A 20,753-nucleotide genomic window follows, 5' to 3' on the forward strand; every position below is an offset into this window, starting at 1 on the left:
GACTCATTTATTTTGGGTCTCTGCTTACAGTTTGACCTCTCATGTTAACTTGGCCTTCCTATCTCTGCCTTCCCCCGTGTCTCGGCCATCTCAAATAACTGACTTCTTCTAATTCAGTTCCAAAGGCACAAATCAGCTCAGCAGCACTGAAAGGACCAGCTATTATCCACTTAAAAACTCTGAGTTAAGTGAATCTCCAAACACCCCACCATAGGAGAATGACAGGACTGGACCCTGCAGCTCTCACGTTGTCTCACTTAACCTGTTTGATAGAATCACAGTAATGAAATGTCGGGATTGTTTTGTAACTGTGGCAAAATAAGCATAGTCAACTCTTATTTTGTCCTCGGGCTTTTGTTTTATAAGGTTACACATCAAGCCAAAAGTCAAAGACCTTGAGGTGCTGCCTGTTCATTGAAAGTGACCTCACCTCCCCTGGCAAGGCTAACGTGATGAGGCTAAGGGGGGACGTGTTATGTGACTGGAGAAGTCACATCCACTGAGTCAATTTACCGAGGCCACTGCAGCGGTCAGCAAAAAGGGTTGTTATGTAACTGTGCTGGTTTTCCTTGTCTCTCTGCATCTCGCTCAAAGTAAAAATGATCACTGGGTTAATGACACTGCCCTGGTTGTGGTTCTTAGTAGTTCACTGACTAGAGATTGATGTTACTTTATAATGCCGGTTGACCCCAAGATGTGTGGAGGGTTGGGACATTTCAAACAGCCCAAAATTCACATGATGACTCTAAATACACAAAAAGTTAGCACTCGACATAGACCTTTGTCCCAGTTAAAACATGCTGTGATCCACGGTACAAGGAGACTTGTAGGGCAGGGAGAGGTAAGGACTGAATCATCGAACCATTTGATAATTGGACCGTCCAATACCTCCTGATCCTCAGCCACAAGCTACAAGTTGAAACGCATCTAAAATCAAGGCTCCATTTACACTTGATCAAGGCACAGTTTTGATACTGTAATGGTTACAGGAAACCAGAAACCCTTTCTCAAATAGGGTTTATTTCCTTTCTTTATTCAAAAGTATAGTCTTCCATTAAAAGGGCATCATTTCTTCATTCCACGATCTGACTGCAGCAGTAGCACTCAAGCGATCCACTGAAGCTGGTTTAACAGTTACCACATGAAAGGGTAAAAGTGTAGAAAGTACACATCATGTCACTGAAGTCCTAGAGCAAAAGCAGAAATCGGAGAGAAGAGGTTTCGCGATCACACAGACTCGACCTGAAGCACCAGACATTTGTGCAGCAACAGTATCTGAGTGGAAACAGTTTTCAGTAGGGGCAGAGTGAGTTTTCACCTGAGCAGGGGCTATTTGATAGAGAGGGCCAGGATTTGAGAGAAAGCATTTCCAAAATCTGTACGTGAAGTAAAGACATAATGCTCTCAAAATGAAAGACCGTTCTCTCGGTAGGAAATGGGCAACACTCCTGAGATAGAAACCTAAAGCTGAGATTTGAGTAGAATGTTGTCACTAAAATTAACCGCTGGATTTCTCTGCCAGGCCTTCACAGATGAGCTGAGTGATCTGCAGGCTTCTTACTGCTTTTTATATGGCTAGACAGGTCTGAGCTGTGAAAGAATGCAGACTTTCTGTCAACAAGCTTCTCACAATTCTCATTGTCATCGCACACCAGAGAACTGAAGGGAAATTCATTTCTCTTTCTCCACTAAAAAAACATTCCCGGCAGATTCAGCAGGTAGATTTAATTTCCTTTTTATTCAGTCAACCCGGACAGAAACGTGTTTCCACAACGGCTGTATCTGGGGTTTTTCACAATTCAGGTGTTCTACAACCTCTCGCACAACTCCAAGAGGCAGAACGCTTCCAATTGTACCCGCTGTTATGTAACATATCAGCTTTTTACCTTTCTACTAATTACAAACCAACGAGTCCGGTATTTTCAGACTAGGTTGACATCTCTTACAAACCGGTTCTGACAAGGCATAACCGAACCCTCACGTTCATGGTTGCGGAGGTTGTTCTCTCAACATATTGTTCAATAATTGTTTTAGAGGTAAATTTGGAATATTTTGACGTGCTATTCTGGGCCAATCTCAAAATTCTCAGTAGCCAATAACAATGGAATGCAGGCGTAGCACCCTCAGCAATAACACACATCACATGCTATCAATAGCCCTCATGTTCTCCTACAGTGAGCTGTGCTCCCTGGTGTTGACACAGTTGGTGTTTGTGCAGATGACATCTATGGCTGTCAAGGGCAGATCGCCTGCTGCTCTGTGTAGCCACTAGTACAGTACGGAGGCACAGCTCAATCTCAGTAGTTGAAACTGCAGACCGCTGTGACCAAGAACACACACGTAGAAGCCTCAAGAGAATTCACCAGTGCGAATACACACACACACACACGTACTAGGTAGTAATTGAACCACATCCAGAGATGGCAGAGGCTCCTGTATTATGGGGACCGTAGGGACATCATAATGAAAACACATGCACCACTTGAGGTTTTCTCCCTGAAAAATTGGTTCATAACAAATGTAGACGGGCATTTAACATTTCATTTTGTAAGGAAGCTGGTAAGTTCCAAGGTCTGCTGTATCTCAAAATAGGGCAGCTGGTTTGTAATTTGGGCTGCGTACACAAAAAAAGATGTAAAAGTAACATAAATCCATGTCAGGCACCTCATTGAAAAAAAGCCTGTCCTAACCCTAATCCTGTAAATGAAACAGACCCCAAAGGTCATCTTATAACGACCCACAGTTACGGTTACATTTTATTGTGAAGCAACCTCAAGGGACTCGTAATTACGATGGGAGTAAAGGCGGAATTCAGGTGATGTAGTAAATCATGTGACCTATTAATCCATTTGCAGAAGGATGGGGTGAATGGAACGCTGTTCATTTCCCATTTTGTTTCCTTTGTCCATGACCATTCCACAACCCTAAGTTCCTCTGACGTTAAGGAAGTACTTGAAAATAAACCATGCTCTTTACCAAATAGTTTTTGGTCCTATAACTAATTAAGTTGTGACCATTCCATGATATTAAACGCATGTTTATTATTACCATGATTAAAGAATGACTGTCACAATTGTCGCTGGTATGCTTTATGTGGCTGTATTATTTATACCATTGTGTGGAAGGCCTGGTACGCCTGCCTCAGTTATACCAAAACAATCTATGTGGTTGTTTACTTTTGAGGCTGAAAAAGAAAGATTACAGGTGTAAAGTTGAGTCTCATCTTTTTGATTTGATTTTTCAGTATGTGAAATATGTTGAATTACAGAGAGCATACAGCGTCTTCAAGGATAATGAATAGACTTCATCCTTCAGGATGTAAAGTAGACTTTATTCTGGGAGCTTTGATTTCAGCTTTTGACTTCACTCACTTTGCCTAACTTGTGCTTTCGACTGTGGTATTACGAACTTCAAATAACACACAATTGGTTAAAAAAAATTATTTGAACCAACTTCATGTGTGCTTCTAATTGTGACAGATTTCTTCACCTCAGACACTTAATATGGCAGAGAGCTGTCCTGGTTAGCTGCTGCAGGCCTAAGAAGACTTGGATGCAGAAAGTAACAACATGTTTGTGTCTGTTTTTGTCCTAGTTGTCGAGACATCATTAACTCAAACAGTCCCTCGGGAGGTAAGACTTTTGCATCAACACGCACCATTTCAGCTCTTGCTCAAGCTTTTGAAACACCTGCTCATTGCATCAGTAGCATATTTCTGTCTGGAGTATTATTTATGCCGTAACACTCATAGTAGATGGGAATGAAAATGAAAAAAAATCTGCAATGTAGTGTTGACTGAAGTGGAAAGTTTTGGGCTGCCAAGCGATCGCCTCCACCTCCACACTCCTTATGGTTTTTTTCAAGGACTCAAAATGTACATGGTCAGTGCTACGCTTACAAACAGCCTCTGGCCAGACTTTCTACTGTATTGTATATATGATATGTATTTTATACTCTATAAGACAGAGTGACAGCACTCAATCTATATGTCCATCTGTTTGTCCGTCTGTAGAAAGGTCTGAGACCACTTTCCTATTCATTTTAATGGAGAAAAAAACAACCACAAGTCACCTTTCTTCTACCCAGAAAATTGGGACTATCACTTTCGACACCTTCCAAGTCTTTGTAGTCACACATTACTGTTTTCAGCCTTGCTTTAAGTCAATTGTTCCAGCTCTGGTGCATGTGAACAGCTTTTTGCTGAACGGGCCACAGCTGCCAGACGTTATTTCCTCTTTTTGATAAATGGATCTCCTCTTCTTTCTTGCACATTACTTTGAAAACCTATACAAACTAAACGGAGATAATCTAATTTGCTGCAGCAGTTTCTGCTCTATGTAACAGTCATGGATTTGTGAGTTTGCCAATTCTCAGGGTGTGGTTCTGATTTCTTCTTTCTTTTCCCCTCTTTAATACGTCACTGCTTGACTGTCTATTCTTGTTGTGTTTTATATTTTGTGTCTCGGCCGTGTGAGTATGTTCACTTTTAGCTGTCAAGGAGTTTTTTACTTTTTAAATATCAAAGTAAATTGCAAATTAAGCTTGATTTCTATGGTCAACAGACATATTGTGTGACAGGTCTGACAAATGGTACAGATATTTAATTTCCAAGATACATTTGATTCCTTGGATTGCTGTTTGTAGTGTCTGCCTTGCATATACATTGTAAGAAGTCAGTTTTCTGCTTCTGTTTATATTCACAATCCAAAACTCATTTAAAGATACCTGGTGGAACCTTGTTTCTTCTTCATCTTTCTTGATGACCATCATAACCAAAAAGCACTAAAAACATCTTGAAGAGAGTGAACGTCTCCAGACGGCAGGGCACAACACCATTTTGAGCTTTTCTATTCTCCTTTAAGTGCATTTTAGAGTTTGATTTTAGTTCTCATCCGTCAGTAGGATGCATACTCAGATGTCAAGTAAAGTATCTTTGCAGTGTTTTTCTTTGGATCTTTAGAAACGTGAAATGTGTTGTAAGGGGCAAGAATGCACATTGAGGGAGGTCGTCTCTGTCGATCCATCCTCTCTTTTCCATCTCTGTTACTTTTTATCTGCCTCCTCTCCCAGGTCTTATCTTTCCCTCCCACTCTCCCTCGCTCTCAGTCAGATACTTTCAGTGCATCTCTCTCATCCGCTCAGTCCCAGTTTGGCAAATCTCCCAGGTCCAGAGCTCGTGAGGTCATGCAGGGGAAACATTGCAGCTGTGCTCGCTGACGTGTCTCATAATGTGTCAAATACCTCTCGGAGTCCTGCTGCAGTCTGAGCTGGGCGACAGTCGTTCTCATATCTGGGTTCTTCATCACTGCATGGGACCATTCGAACATTAACCAGGTTTAGCTGCTTTATTACTGCAGCTTTGGCTGGTTGATAATATTGTGCTTTCTACCTAGACCAGTATGTTGAACAATGAAACTGCTGCAGCATTATTAGGAATTTCTGACTTAATTAGTCTTTAAAGGGATAGTTCACTGAAAAATGGAAATTCACTCATTATTTACTCACCACTATGCCGATGGAGGGGTGGTTGAAGTGTACACTTTAGGAGTATCAGGGGTAAACAGAGTTGCAGCCAAGGTGACCCCTTCTTCAGACGTAATAAAAAATGGAAAAAAAAGATAACATGCCTCCATACTGTTCGTTTGGTGTCATCCAAGTGTCTGCAAGCCCCGACATTCATATTCGGCTCGGAACGGCTTCATTTACACCATGGATTAAGCCTAAATGTCCTCTGATATCCTCCTCGTTCTCATGGACACACCGGAAAACCGCACACACTCTCGCCCAAGGGCACGCTCGGGGGGTGCATCGCTAATTCCGGTGGTGGACTTTTTATAGTGTTGAGTAGATAATGAGGGAATTTTCATTTTTCAGTGAACTATCCCTTTAATATCACAACGGCCTAACCATATAAATAGCTGCGTCTTTTCATCTGTCATCGAGGACCAAAAACTCCTAAATATTGGCTCCATTTATTCTTATGCACTCAACATCTGCCCTGATCAACAATTTGAACTTTGTGTTTTTTGATATTGTATATCGTAATTGTTTATGTATGTAGTAAATCAAAAATTGTCGTAAAGGGTACGTTTAGATTTTTTTAAACTCAGTCTAAGCTTGTTTGAAAATCTGCCACAGGATTCCCACTTGAGCTGTCAGCTTTGTTTGGATGTGTTTGCCATTTAGAGTGCAAACGACGGCAAAGACATCTGGATAAGCTCCTAATGCTCCATTTATATATTACACCATAATAGAAAGTGGATTAACAGCTGTTGATGTAAATCCCTTAATGAGTTTCATGGTGCTTTCTGTTATTTAGTTTGTGCTGGTAGCAGGAGTTCAGCACTTATACACACTATTGAAATGAATTAGTCATATTAGGCCTTTTGATGTGTGTGGAGATTTAATAGTTATATTGAAACACAAGCTGTTTTCGGACATTAACTCCGGAAAATGTGGTACTGGACATTTGGGAAACAGGTTGACATCTTCGTCTGTGTCTTCTACGTGTATTGTAGCTCGGTTTCATCTTGAGATATTCATATTCTTTCAGTTTCACATACGTCATGTGCTAGAAACATAATCAATAAGTCCTCTCTGTTGCTGTGATTTTCCAGACATTTTCCAGCTGTATTCTCACATGGGCTCACTTGGACATTTTCTGGATATTTTACTTGGGGCCTGGCAGGAAAAGTAAAAAAAAAATTGTCCAGAACAATTGATTCAGACATTTGTATTCTCACATTCCCAATAAAACTGGTGAGACTGAACCAAACACTAAACTTGAGCCACAAAAGGCAAAAATCTATTCTATAGAGCTGAGGGGAACAGGTGATCATTCTGTAGGTTTGTCTCTAGAAGTGACTCCTTCCCATCACACAGTCATTTCATATATTGCTAATACAACAACATAGTTTTTAAAAATCTCAAAACATAACAAGTCACTTTACTTTCTCTTTCTGTCCAGCAAGATAACTATTCCTGTAAACCAGTCTCATGTGATTTAAGTCGGTGAGAGTTGTTGAGGGTGAAAAAGTGAAACACTTGGCATCTCATGAAGTGTGTCCATGAAACCAGATAACAAAGACAGAAGCCGAGGGAGGAAAGTAGAGTAGGTGTTCCTGAGGGTTTTGATGGTGTCTGCATGAGGAGATCTGAAAGAAAAGTTGAGAAGTAGCCAGAAATACAAAAGAGGAGAACAGAGGTATAAAGCACATATGACTGCAAAACCATTTACCGGAGTCAGAAAGCTCAGGTCAAAACTTTCCATTGGTCATTTTCTTTTTTTTTTCTTTCTTTCTTCTGTATTCTCCGCTCACTGTTACTTTCCATTACTGTTCATTGTCTATTCTCCTCCTGCTTTCTCTTTTATATTTCCTTTGCCCAGCAAGGCTATAAGGAGCCTGGTCCTGATGTCACGCACCTTGTTGAAATGTCATTATATTGAGTTTTTATAGAATTTACTTAAAATTTGATTTGAATGTTTAAAAAGACCTATACTAGACCAATGTAACATATTTAGTTGACTTGTGTACTTACATCATCCCAAATGTTTTCAACAATGCTCAAACTCCACAGTTTTATTAAAGGTAACAGTACATTTCCTTTTGGTCGACTTTTAATTGCATCTTATCCGCTTTAGCCGCTGCTGTGCTCGTCTCTACTAGAACCTCTGGAACAAGTGACGGCTCTCGAAGGAAAAACCCACTGACGCCAGTTAGCCAGGCTGGTTCGGCTGTTTTTTCCTTCCACTCTATTTTTTATTGGTCACTCTTATTGGAACAATATTATTTATTTCCGTTTGCTATGCAACCTATATAAAACTTAAATACATGACATCAACATCATTTACGCCTGAGTCACGTCAGGTAGATTTTCAATGGCAATGGTGGTGAAGACAAAAACTCCCATGATCCCACGCTGCTTCAGGATGTCATCAATCTAGATTTTATTTTATTTTCTCGAGAAAGCCCTAGTGGCTGAAGAATTGTACTTTGAAGTTAATAAAAGGAGTGACACATATTTTAGGGGGATTTTCTAAATTCTGCTTGTTATTCTGGCAGTTTATAATTAAATGCAATGTGTTTACTGTCCACCTCAGTCTGGCAGGAAATAACAGCAGACTACAAAAGAGATTTTCTTCATAGTCTCTTGTTCAGCTCTTTATATTCTTGTACACAACAATAGAAGAATATCTTAATGATTTTAAAATGTTGACATGATCAATCCATCCTCTTTTTATATCACCACCCTCTGAGAACCTGCATAATTTACCTGAACAAGTTTTCCGACTGGTCCATTTCTTTTTATGATGATTCTGCAGCTGGTCTGGAGACTCAGACCTGCCACCAGTCTCCTCCCTGTCAAAACGCAGCTTTTCAAACCCCCAGGCGGCCATCAGCTTCTCTATGTTCGATACTTGGTGCAGTTAATCGACTCTGTGATCGTAGACTCGGCACTGACTCGGCACTGACTCACTGTCTGCCGTCTCTGCTCCTTTCATCTGGATGACATCACAGTTGCTCTTATCTCACTGCTAATGCAAACCACACGTCGGCTGCCCACAGATCAGCCTCTGTATAAACACACATGTCACTTCAAAATGACATTCATTTTCTATTTAACTATTTTTCCAGTTAGTTTACATTGTGGTGGCATTGTAGTCGCTGGCAGGATAAGGATTTTCTTTCCGTGAACAAAATGCTACATTTGATAATGGTTGTGTGGTTTTCAGGAAGGTTTGGGAGTCGATGCAAAACACAATTTTCACACTAGAGCCCGGGGTTTGCATCCAGATTACAATCTGTGGTTGGATTGATGTAACAAAAGGACTGTGGTTAAAGGGGAAAGTCGTGCTCTATGCATTGTGCTTGAAGTCACTGTGAAAATTCTTTTGTATTAAACAAGACCACACTCTTACCCTAACCTTCACCATGTACCGGGAGTGCCTAAACATAACCATGAAAAACTTTTATACTACAACATTTGATATTTTGGGAGGAAAACAAATACATTGTCTGTGGACATTTTCTTCTTTATCAAAGTATTTTGAACTTTAACAACATATCGTCTTTATTATAATAGAAAACATAATGCAGTTGCAATTTCATGACGTGTATTTGTACACAAGCGTAATTTTTCTGAGACAGGGTAGCACACAATAGTGGAGCTTTTGACATTCACCAGAAACGAGGATGGGGGAAATTATTAATATTTCAATTAAATTCAATTCAATTGCACCAAATCACAACAGACATAATCTCAGTGCACTTAACATAGAGTGGAGAATAGTTACCGTCCTCTTCAGTCAGCATTTTTTATTACTGTAAATGTATAAGAACTGAAATAAAAATACAAAGTCCACAAATGCACAGATACAGACAATATGGACCTAACATGATTGAAGAGCTATTATATACCACCATTAAAAATACATTTTCAGTGGTTGTTGTTTTTAGCACATGATATTTTGATGCAGAGACATAAGAAAATCAATACCTCCTTTTCTGTAAACCCTATTTAATTCCAGACAGAGAGTAGCCTGAGCATAACTGATACTTAATGACCCTCTATCGCACTTTGATGACTTTTAGTCTGCAGCCACTCTCTGTCCATTTGAATGTTTCATCCTTCTCCATGGAAAGCCACAGAGCAGTTGGCTTTCTTCTGGTTTTTTGGACATTTTTAATCGTTTGTGTAGATATGTTTCTTTTGGATACATTTGAAAGGGAGTGTCATCCAAAACTTGAAAGATGGCTGCACACCATGTTTATACAGTAACGGCCATTCATCTCTGAGTCTGACTGGTATTTGTCTTTGTCAAACACAAGTCAACGTGATGACGTGCAAACTGGCTCCAGCTTAGAGACGACCCTGCACGACAAAGGCTTTGAATTAGAAAACGTTTAACTGCAGAGATGAGCAGCTGGTGGAGGATACAGTTATTGAAACATAAAAAGTCCTGCAGGCGTCCACCCGTAGAGATGGATCGTATAAAGGGTGGAAACAATAAAAGGCCTGCAGTTCTCCGACTTCCAGGGAGAGTCTTTGTTGTAAATCATAGACACTCCCGTGCACATCCACCGTGGACGTCCAGCCGAACCCTGCAGCATGACATGGGTTGAGTTAATTACAAGTTTGTTCCTGTTAATCCTGTCGGTTGTGTCAAATCTATTGATGTCAGTGTTCACATCTTGACGGAACAAAACTGGCGTAGCTGTTTTAATTGAGATATTTGGTTCAGTCGGTATAAAAAAACAAAACAGTGTGGTTAGACAGAGATGATTATGGAAAGGTTCCCACTCTCTCTGTCTGCAGACCTGGAAATGCACACACACACACACACACACACACACACACACACACACACACACACACGTGCACACACACATTAATCAAAAAGGGTCTTTCCAACATCTGTCATCTACTTATTTGTAGTTATAAAACAGTTTTTATTATAATCAGTGTGGGTGTGTCCCTGATTAATAACAGCCGTCTCATCTGTGACTCATCAACAGCTGGAGGTTGGGTTTTGTTTATATATGTGTGTGTGTGTGTGTGTGTGTGTGTTTGTGTTTGTGTGTGTCTAAGACTGATTGCAGATGTCGTGTATTTGGTTTGTGTTTTGCGGCCGTATCTAATATGAGTTGCTGCACTTTGTTTATAGTTGTGTCAGGATGGAAGCGAGCGCTCTGATCTAGTCGGTGAGATCGTATATCTTTAGCGATATGGCCGTATGTCTGTGTGCCAGGCTTTTGTGGTGGAGTTTGTGCTCGAACCTGGTTCTGAGCCACACGATGTGTCTTTTAATGGTTTGGTGCATCCCAGCCAACTGCAGAGTGGGTGCTGTCTGTGGCCACAGGTTGACCACGTACACAATACACACATGTACAGTATGTGAAGAGACTGCACTCATGCAGATGATCTCTTAGATTTTCTTCCCTTTCTTTACTTTTACATATTTAGTCAAGTGCACATGACATATAGACACCAAAGACTCAACTCACTCAACAGCTCACACACTTTTCACTTTCAGCTCTGGTGGCCTGTGGGGCTTTGTAGTGCTGAGAGGCCACAAAGGACAGCTTTGTGTTCTGGGAGGCTGGGAAAGTTGGACTGAAACACACACACACACACACACACACACATGCCCTGTTGCTCTCTCACTCACATGCACGGACCCGCACACTTTGGCACTGTCAAAGCCAGTGCACAGTTCTGCCCGGCTCAATAGGCTGATTCATTTGAGCCTCCTCATGACACCAGAAGAGAAAATGCAGTTGCAGTTGAGGGAGGACGAGGAGATGAGGAGGAGCGTTACAGCTCAGTGCTCTGCAACTCAAGTGTGACGTGACCTGACACTCGTCAGGTCAGTCTTAAAGGAAAACGCCCACCTGAAAAAAATTATGTTTTTTTCGTTTGCTCTTCTCATGATTTTAGATGAGTGTCATTCAAGGCCTCTGTGGGCTGAAACAGTAGCACTAACAACATTAGTGTCATCTGTGGATATAATACAAGTTGCTTGTTGCCTGCATCAGGAAAAAAAAGCTGGTTCACTTTGCTCATATATGAGTTAGAGCCCAATTGATAAGGATGATACTAAAGCTTGATATTTTACAGTTTATCCATAAACTTAATGATAAATAACTCCTAATAAAAAACACACGAATCCAACCAAATACTTAGGCCTTTAATAAAGAAAATACACTTTTTAATGTGAATTGTAAACATTACCCAACAGACCTTTCTTGCATTTCTGTAAAATAAGTTTTCCTATCGGCAAACAAACACCAAAACCGATATATCTGTGAAAAACTCATTCCAGAGTAAATCAATCTGGCTCTACTTGTTTTTATCATCTTATGTTTTCATTTGATAAATGATGATAAATGATTCACACACCTGGAACTCTAGGAATCCCAAACCCGAGCAAATTATTTATCTCCATTGTGGCTCAGTTCTGCTCAGAGGGTCTCCATTTATAATTTCATTAGTGTCATCATAGTCGCCATAAAAGTCCACAATACAAACATCATAACTCTTTGACTCTCTGCTTCGTCCAAAAACTGAAAATTTAGAGGGGCCTGACAGCCTGCATTACACAGGATTATTCAAAATGGAGCCGCACAGTGATATCAAAATATTTACACTCTTTAGTCATTCTGTCCCGACGCATAAAAACACTCCAAAAATGTCCGTACCCTTTTGTTTCCGATAGCACATCCCACATTAAATAGATTTTCTCTGTGGGAGAGATTTTCTGTTATTTTTTTTAGCAGATTGTTTTTATGTAATGTCACCGTCACTGGGTCTGGCAGCCAGCAGTGGAAATGTGCGCTGGAGTGCAGTGGGTGTTGTAAGTAACGATGCTTGGCAGCGAACTGTGTTTGTCTGGGTCTCTCGCTCCGCGTCTCCACTGGAGTCAGGCGGGCTCCGAGCCCGGGCCGTCTGTGGAAGAGGTGCTCTCACGGCTCTCGCACCCCCACCCTCTCGGATATGTTTAAGATTTACTTCATGTTTTAACTGCTCCCTCTGGAACGCACTGGGAGATTAGGCTGGATGTTCGTATTTTTTCGGAACTGTCGAAAGTAGATGACTTTTTGTTCTCGCTAACCCCCGATTCAATTATCACAGAAGCTGCCGTCTTGTTTTTCTGTGCGGATGGTTGATACGTGTTCAGCTGATCTAATGTCACTTTTAAACAACATGCCCTTGTCACCGTTCTCGCAGTTAGATTATTCAATTTAAGGTAACCCTGGAAACATGCTCTCAGTCCCTGTCCCAGTGTGCATCTTGACCATAATGGGCACCTCCTGACCTTGCTCCAGACACGGACTCATTAGCTGAAACACTATGTTTATCTCGTGTCACATGGTGTTACAGTCAACAAGGGGAATTAAAGACCACCCCCACCACCCCCCACACGTAGGCTCTGAGTCGCGACACCCCCTTGACTCTTGGCGGGGTGGGGTGTGGGGGGGGGTGTCGCCCCAGGACACAAGTCGACTGAAATCAGGGAACAAACAATGGAAAAACAAGGCCATTTGTCAGGTTCACTTATGACATTTGCTCACGCTTGTTCAGTAAATGCTGTCAACGTATCACAGGCTCCTCGGAGGGTCCAATCTCCAGAGTTGTGAAGTGAGTTTTCCAACATCGAAGTGTTAAAAAAACACGGACCCTGTCAACAAAATCTGATGTAATTATATGTTTATAACATTCAATCAACACCTGGACAGTTTTCAAAATATTTGCGTAGCAATGAAGAGCAAAGAAAAAGGATCAGGTTTGACATAACCATATAAATCATTTAAAATGTGTGCATGACAATCATGAAACTCTAGTGGCTTAATAACTGTGTTGGGACTATGAGAAATACACCTATAGTATAACATTTGACACATGTACATTAAACACTACTCTTTAGAGCTGATTGTAAACTAGGTTAATTAGTGTGTGATGACTTCTGCAACTCGGCAACTTGTGTGAACATTTGGGCCGAATTTCAAAGCTGCTGTTCCGACTGAATTTAGTTTTCTGGATTCTGGAACACATGTTTGGGAGTATTCCAACACGCACAAACACACAGACTACTCTAGCTGCCACAAATCCTTCCACCATTGTGTTTTATCAACAATATGACAACACATTGTTCAGATTTCCAAACAAACGCACTGTGATACAGGCCTTAACTTCTCTCTACTCCACATAGCTACATCTCTCTCAATGCTGGCCCCAGACCAACAGGTCACTGCAGGCTTCTGCAGGTGAATCCCAGCTCTTCCTCTGGGGTTTTCAGGGGATTTGAGCTCGCGTCAGCAGCTACGTCTTCTGCTCTTTGCAGGGGGTAGAATGGGCTTATTTACTCTGCATGCAGAGGGTTGGAGCCACAGCAGAGAACTCAATCTGTTTTTAGGCACAGTATGTTCTTTTTCATGATGATATATGCAGGCAAATTAAAAGACAGCTTTTGTATTGTTGTTTTATTGTTGATGCTCCAGTTGTGTGGGTATTGTGTGGGTTTTTTGTATGCCCCTCGTTGTGTATTTGGTTGTTTTTGGTTAAGGAAAGCTGCATTTTTGTCACATGGAACAGGGAGAAGAGCATTTTTTGTGGCTTGAGAGGAGACAACTGACAATTAAAATGGATACAGTGTCAGCATGAACTTGGTCAAAATAGTCAGGGTCAAAAACACTCTGCAGAGTAAATACTTAATAAAACGCTGCTCTTGCATCTCTGAATTCAGTGTTGACAGGGGAAATTGTGTGTCTGCTTCGGCACCGTCAGCTGTTTTGTGGAATTAGTGTTAAGATGCCAACTTTCTGTTGCCTCTAACTCTCTTTGAGATCTCTCATTGTAAATGTCAGTATAACACGTCACACGTTACCGGCTTCATATTTTCATGTCGCAGTGGATGTTTAACCCTCTCTGACGCAGCACGGTAACTGTCCCCCTCCGTCCCCTCCTTCACCAAACGTTTGCTCTGATGACACTTGGTCAAACATGAGAGGAGAGAGAAGAATGTCTGTTGTTGTTTTGTGGTTAATATCCACACCACTGCATTTAGTTTTAAAATGCATCCCTGTTTACACCCGCTGTCCACACGACTCCAGACTTTTTGAGCACCTAAAATGGAGATGTTTTATTTTGAACTCTGAGGAAACAAAAGCCCCTTTTCCACTTATCAAAAAACTCACTAACTGCCACTAACACCCGGCGTTTGTCTGCAGTGGGAATGGATACATTCAACATGCACTCTCAGGTCTAATGACTTTGCTGTAAACACAGGTTTTTATCGCCTCCGGCTTAGATCAGCAGTGATGGAAACACGACACCCGGGTGAATGTACTACTTTCCTCTTCTCTATTTTGGTTGTCTTGACGCTGCACCTTTCCCGCTGCAAAATGATGACAGGCATATTAACATGTCATATAAGCTGCATATAAAGAGCCATGAACATTAATGTACCTATTGTTTTTTTACATTTGGGAACAACATGAAACAGAAATATTTTTTATTTATGAATTTATTGTTTTACTTTTTTCATATCATGTAAGATGCAACACATGGGGTGAGAAAGAATCTCAGTTTCAGGTGCTTCATGTTCAATGTCACAAACGCACCAGGGGAAAAAAAGGGGAACTCAAGTGACAATGAAAAAGGAGTTAATCACCTCTTTTGCGGGTTTAGCAGTGTTTAAACAAATCCTGTGTATACCTGCTAATTGTGGTGTAAAAGTAATAACTCCACCTCATAGTTGGTCCAAGAAAATAAATCCCCGATCTTATTTTTCACCATTGTTGTTTTTTTGTTTGTGTTTTCTGTAACCAAGCAACCAACTGCAGAGTAGATAGTCTGCTCCCTGTTAACACTAGCAAACACATGCCCAGTGCACATGAATGGTCACATGATGTGTTTGTGCTTTGATTTTTTGTTTTGCTTTATGTAGCCTTAGTGTGGATGTGATGGAAGACTTGTTCTTTAAAATGTTTTAAAAAGCATTGAGATGCTGAAGTCAGATCTACAGCTGCTGATATTCAGCCTCAGCTTGTGTCAGTGTCCGTCACATCATACATGCAAACTCGTTGCTGAGTCTACGGTTTTGAGATGAGCAACATTATGTCTGGATCTATTAGTGGAAGGAGACTGACACACAAGCACTTGCTGATTTGTTGATTCATGTGTACACACAGAATTAACAAGCTGCAGATTTACATCTCTACACTGACTTTAAGACTCACTCTGCTCCACACACACCATATAATTACCCACCAGCGTGAGTGCTTTTTAACATGCACTATACATACAGCATTTACCATTCACAAAGTGCACTCCGCCATCTTTCTCTCCTTAAAGGTGGCATTGTAGAAAGTTACAACTAGCAATCTCACTCATAAATAATCTAGACATGCATCCCTTTTTAACCCATGGTGAGTGCCGGGCCCCTGCGTATTTCACTCAGATATGTGCTAATGTTAGCCCAGGCATCCAGCTCCAGCTCTGCCACAGGAGGCCAGAGGGTCGAGGTTTATTCTGGGACAGGTATGAACTGTCGCCGGGAGCTGGAGGGATGAGGTCCTGGTTCCTATGTGTGTAATGAATGCAGGTGTGCGGTGTTTGCATCTGAAGTGGCATCATGACAGTGAGCTCCATGAAGGAGGACTACTAAGGTTTGTGGTTTTTCTGCAAGCATGGGCCATTACATCTTGTTTGTAGGGGCTGCAATAGTTGATTATTTGTATTTACTAATGAAGCCAAAGATTGTTTGCCCGTGTGTTCTTGTAGTACGTATTCTGTAACTCTAAAATCGCAAAAAAGCTGAAAAAATATGTCATCACCTCCTTTCTTTCTTTGTTTTGGGTAAATCTCCATGTTCAATGGTCACAGGTTTGTGATTTTTCTGGAAGCACGGGCCGTTAGCTGACAGATACAAATGACTCCGGACCATGCTGAGGCTGCTTTTTATTTCAGTGCATTTTGAACATGCATCAACTTCACAGTTTCCTCTCATCATATATACCCAAATGCAATATTCACGATTCAAGAACTTTATTGACATTGTGGAAACGCAACAAAATTATGAAAGTGTCATCCTCAAATCAAATTGTGCCTGTTATAAAGATTTACCAAGGAGATATAAATAATAAGCAACTATATAATATTATATTAGTTTAAGTATAAAATATAAACAAGTCGAGGTAACAAGGGTGCATAAAATAGCAATAAAATTATTTACATGCATTTAAGTGGGATAAGAATCCCATTCACTTTAGCCGTTTCAAGACATGACCTCGGGAGATGTCAGCAGAATTGGGTCCGGTCTTCCTCTGGAGTTTGTCTTTCACACATGAACAACGCAGCAGGAGATTATCCGCTCAGCCACGTTCACAACAACACAGAAATCCCTAGAGGATTCAGGTGAGGGACAGAAGGCAGACACAAGCTAGCATATTGATTCCGCTGCGGAGATAACGTGTTTTTGTTTAAGGCACATCAACTTTGGTGTCGGCCCCTTACTACCAAATGCTCTCTTAACATCGTTGTCAGTGTTTTCTACGTGTGTGGCTCTGTGTTTTCGGAGAATCTCCTGCTGTGTTCTCACTGGCTCCTTCAGACATTCTGCAGAGTTTTTACCAGAGCGCTGGCCAGACAAACTCCGCAGAAACTCTGGAGGCGCTCATGGTCGGACATTTCCAAATGTGTCCAAAGGTGTTCTGGAGTTCAGTTCATGTCTGAAAGCAGCTTTAGAAATCCACAGCTGTTGAGACGGTAGTTTGGCTGAACTGCGTCTCCCCATAATCCCTCTCTCTGAGCTTGAATAATTGATTCTGAATTGATTTGGGCTCAGCTGGCTCACTTGCTTTTGGGCACTACCATGTATTTTTGCTTCCTGTAATTGTTGTCAGCCTCGTTTCTCTGCTGGTCAGCAATAAATCCAAACTTTAATCCTACACATGGAAACGATTTTCAGGAAAGTGGCAATTAAAATTTCATTTGAGATTTTTTTTGTTGCCCTCACTGACCATAAATTGCACACACAAGTTATGTCAGGCGATGCCCCTTTTTAATTCCTCTGAGAAAACTGAGGCCTCTTGCAAAATGTTTCAATCTTCTTACAAGCTGCTTGAAACCTGCTACTGAAATAATGTCCATAAAACACTTCAATGGGATGGCATGGCTTTCAATAAAGCTGCTTTCGGACATGCACTGAATGTGTAAACGCAAATGTCCGAGTGAGACTCTCCGCATTCTTCGACTTTCTCTGCCTGGCCTCCTAACGTCTGTAGAAATCCATGAAAATTGGGTGTGTGAACATAGCAGGGGATTCACCATGTGCGAGTGGGGGGTTGATGACTCTTCTAACAAGCGACAAACACAAAAATGAAAAAAAGAAAAGAAAATTAACAATAAAAAGCCTGTGTCACACACGACGAAGATGTCTGTGTGTTGTTAAGAAAATCACGTGATCTCCGCAGCGGAGTTAATACGTCACTTCCTGCCTCGGCCTGCTGCACTCGGCTGCTCCACATTTAGCCTGAATAATGTAGATGATTTGATGCTGAAAGCGTCTGTGCAGAGAATCTCCTGCTGCGTTGTGCATGTGTGAAAGGCAAACTCTGGTTAAACTCCATAGCCAATTCTCTCCGGATTTTACCTGCAGGTCATGTCTGAAACGGCTTGAGAAGTCATGAAGGGAAGGCTGTGGAAATGGCTCCTCAGTTGAACTTTGCATGGACAGCCTGGTTAGTGACTGAGCCATTCACATGCTAATTTAATGTCATTCCTCTGGCCTCTTTTTATTTCAACCCAGTTAACAAATTGACGTTATCACGACGATGTGACAGCACTGAAACATTCTCACTTAAAAAAACCTTGTAGTCCTTAATATGTTCACCAATTAGTTATATTTAACATTTTACCATTTATTTGACTTTTAATCAAAGACATGGGAAAAAACTCTTTTTATTTTGGCCGATTTTGCTTCGATCTGGAGCTTTTGTTGGCGAGTCCCAACACGTGTTATTGAGGGGGAAATTTGGCTAAAAATCATATAGTTTGAACCAGCACATAAACCTTACTAGTTAACACATTACATCTTGTTTGTAGGGCTGCAATAATTGATAATTTCTAATTTACTGATGAATCCAAAGTCAGCACCTTGATATTTTGTGCTAATTCCCTCATTTTAAAATGTCATCACCTCCTTTCTTTCTTTGTTTTGGGTAAATCTCCCTCCACAGTCTTGAGTGGATGGAAATGTCTCGTATGAGGAGACTGTCAAGCTGCTATCAGGGAAAGTGCTGGATGTCGTTTGGAAGTGAAGTGGGGAGGGAGGGACCCTGGAGCCGACGAGCCCTCTTGTCAGACCCAGTTAAATCAAGTGGCGGTGTTTTTTATGCCTTGCCAAAGACTTTGTGAAATTTAGCAACAACAATTTTAAGTGTAGGAGATTTGGGATTAGAATTAAAAGTTTGGTCTCAAACGAAAGGAGGAGGGGGGGTGGCTGAAAGGGTTTAGGGAGAGATTGGGTGGAGGAAAATAAAGTAAAAGACAGTGATGGAGGGAGTAAATCCAGAAAGCTTCAATCGAGGAGACTTTAACTTTTTCTTCTACCCCGATCTGTCACTTTGCTGTGAAGGATGAGCCAATCAATAAGCTGTTTGTCAAGCTTTTTGTTAACATAATATCACTGAAGCTCCCGGGGGGGGCAAAAGACCCTGTCATCTCACCCCTGTGTGTGTGAATTTAAATTAGGTTCACCCCTCCCCCTTCCCCCCTTCAACCCCTCCACCACCACAATCCGCAGCCAGTGAGTTCACAGTTCCCTCTCTCTCTCTGTCTCTCTCTCTCTCTCTGCGGGCTGGTCGTCTGCGTTCCCTGCTGCAGATAAGTTGTGCTCTCTATCGGTGTTGCCTCGCCCTCGTTCTGCACTGATAAAGCACAGCGGCTCCTCCTGATTTAGTGAGTGAAAGAGGGAGAAAAGAGGAGGAGCGTGGAGGAAGGAGGGCAGCAACAGTTTCACACTGCTACAGTGAGAGAGGCGTGTTAGAGTGAGGGAGACGGACAGAGGGGCAGAGGAACTCGCTGCAGTGCAGGTGGATCTCAGCCGTGTGGTGGAGAGGACGACTCAGAGGCAGCAGTTTGACTCGGATCGTCGGTTCAGCAGGTTTGTGCTGCAGCTTTTTTTATAATGATAGCTGATTGTTGATTATTGTGTGTGTGTGTGTGTGTGTGTGTGTTTGTGTGTGCGTGTGCGTGTGTGTGTGTGTGTGTGTGAGACTTATATAATGGATGCAGTGTTCTCCACGATCCAGGCTGTTATCTCACTACTTTCATTGCCTCTGTGCAGCTGCCACATTCCCCCGGAGCTGACAGCACTAAGTAAAAGTACACAAATCTGTGTGGATCTCATGCATGTTTTCAAGGCTGAGGCATAGATTGTGTTTTTTTTTTTGTGGTGGTTTTTATTTGCTGTATGTGCAAAATGTTCAGGCCCAATGAGAAACTTTTACGCTGCCAATAGGGAATGGGAGACTTTCTTCTTTTGGTTGCTTCGTGCTAAATGAAATACCAGAGGCCCTTTTCCCTCCTTTCAGATCAAGGGTTCTTTTACCATGGAGAAGAATAGAGCTGGGAGCCGTGAATGGGCCCGGGATGGCTCTCTGTGTGCAGAGGAGAGGTGCCGCCCTCTCAAGTGTCAGCATGCTCAGTGGGTAGGGGGTGGGGTATTGCGGCGGGGTGGGGGGTGCTGGGTTTATCTAATGCGTCTGGGCCACAGTGATGTGTGACGTGCTACCTGTGTTTAATTCTCCACATGTTTTAAAATGAGCATTAAGAGTTAAGTATTTTAGTTTTTTCCCTGTCCAGTGACTCCTGTTCCACTATTTACCCCCTGAGGGAAAGGAGGATACGTCAGGTACTTTAGTCGATCTGGCTTTTCATAGGTGTCTGTTTACTCATGACTGACCAGAGATAAGGAGACGATTCTATTTCTGACCGTTGTTTTCCGGGTGTTCCTATTGAAGGCCTCCTTTCATGACATGCTGATAGGAAACTGTGGTTGGGTTACCTGTTTGCTATAGTTCTGATTCTGCTGCTCACAGTTCATTTAGTTTTTATGTTGCTTGAGGGGTTTTGCATAATGAAGGATTTGCGTTCCATGTCTCAAAGGTTTTCTTTTACTTCTTTAACCTCGATACAAGATCAAGAGAAGAAGTTTACACCATTTCAGCCAAATCAGCTCCGATCTCAAC

The 20,753-nt window shown here is 41.7% G+C and overlaps 1 protein-coding gene across 8 annotated transcripts in view; it reads left to right on the forward strand.

Moving 5' to 3' along the window:
- Window positions 1–20,753, forward strand: part of add3a (adducin 3 (gamma) a) — a 103,619-nt gene that overhangs the window by 13,895 nt on the left and 68,971 nt on the right. For 2 of the 8 annotated variants that reach the window (XM_034598656.1, XM_034598686.1), the window contains exon 2: window positions 3,595–3,632. The exons of 2 other annotated variants lie outside the window; for them this stretch is intronic. The gene's annotated coding sequence lies outside the window, so the exon portion shown is untranslated. Of the gene's footprint in view, window positions 1–3,594; window positions 3,633–19,387; window positions 19,667–20,753 lie in introns of those variants that run through there. 4 more of the 8 variants (XM_034598706.1, XM_034598640.1, XM_034598714.1 and 1 more) reach the window with 4 other exon arrangements.

Source organism: Hippoglossus hippoglossus, chromosome 1 (genome assembly GCF_009819705.1).
Source record: "Hippoglossus hippoglossus isolate fHipHip1 chromosome 1, fHipHip1.pri, whole genome shotgun sequence".
NCBI lineage: Eukaryota > Metazoa > Chordata > Actinopteri > Pleuronectiformes > Pleuronectidae > Hippoglossus > Hippoglossus hippoglossus.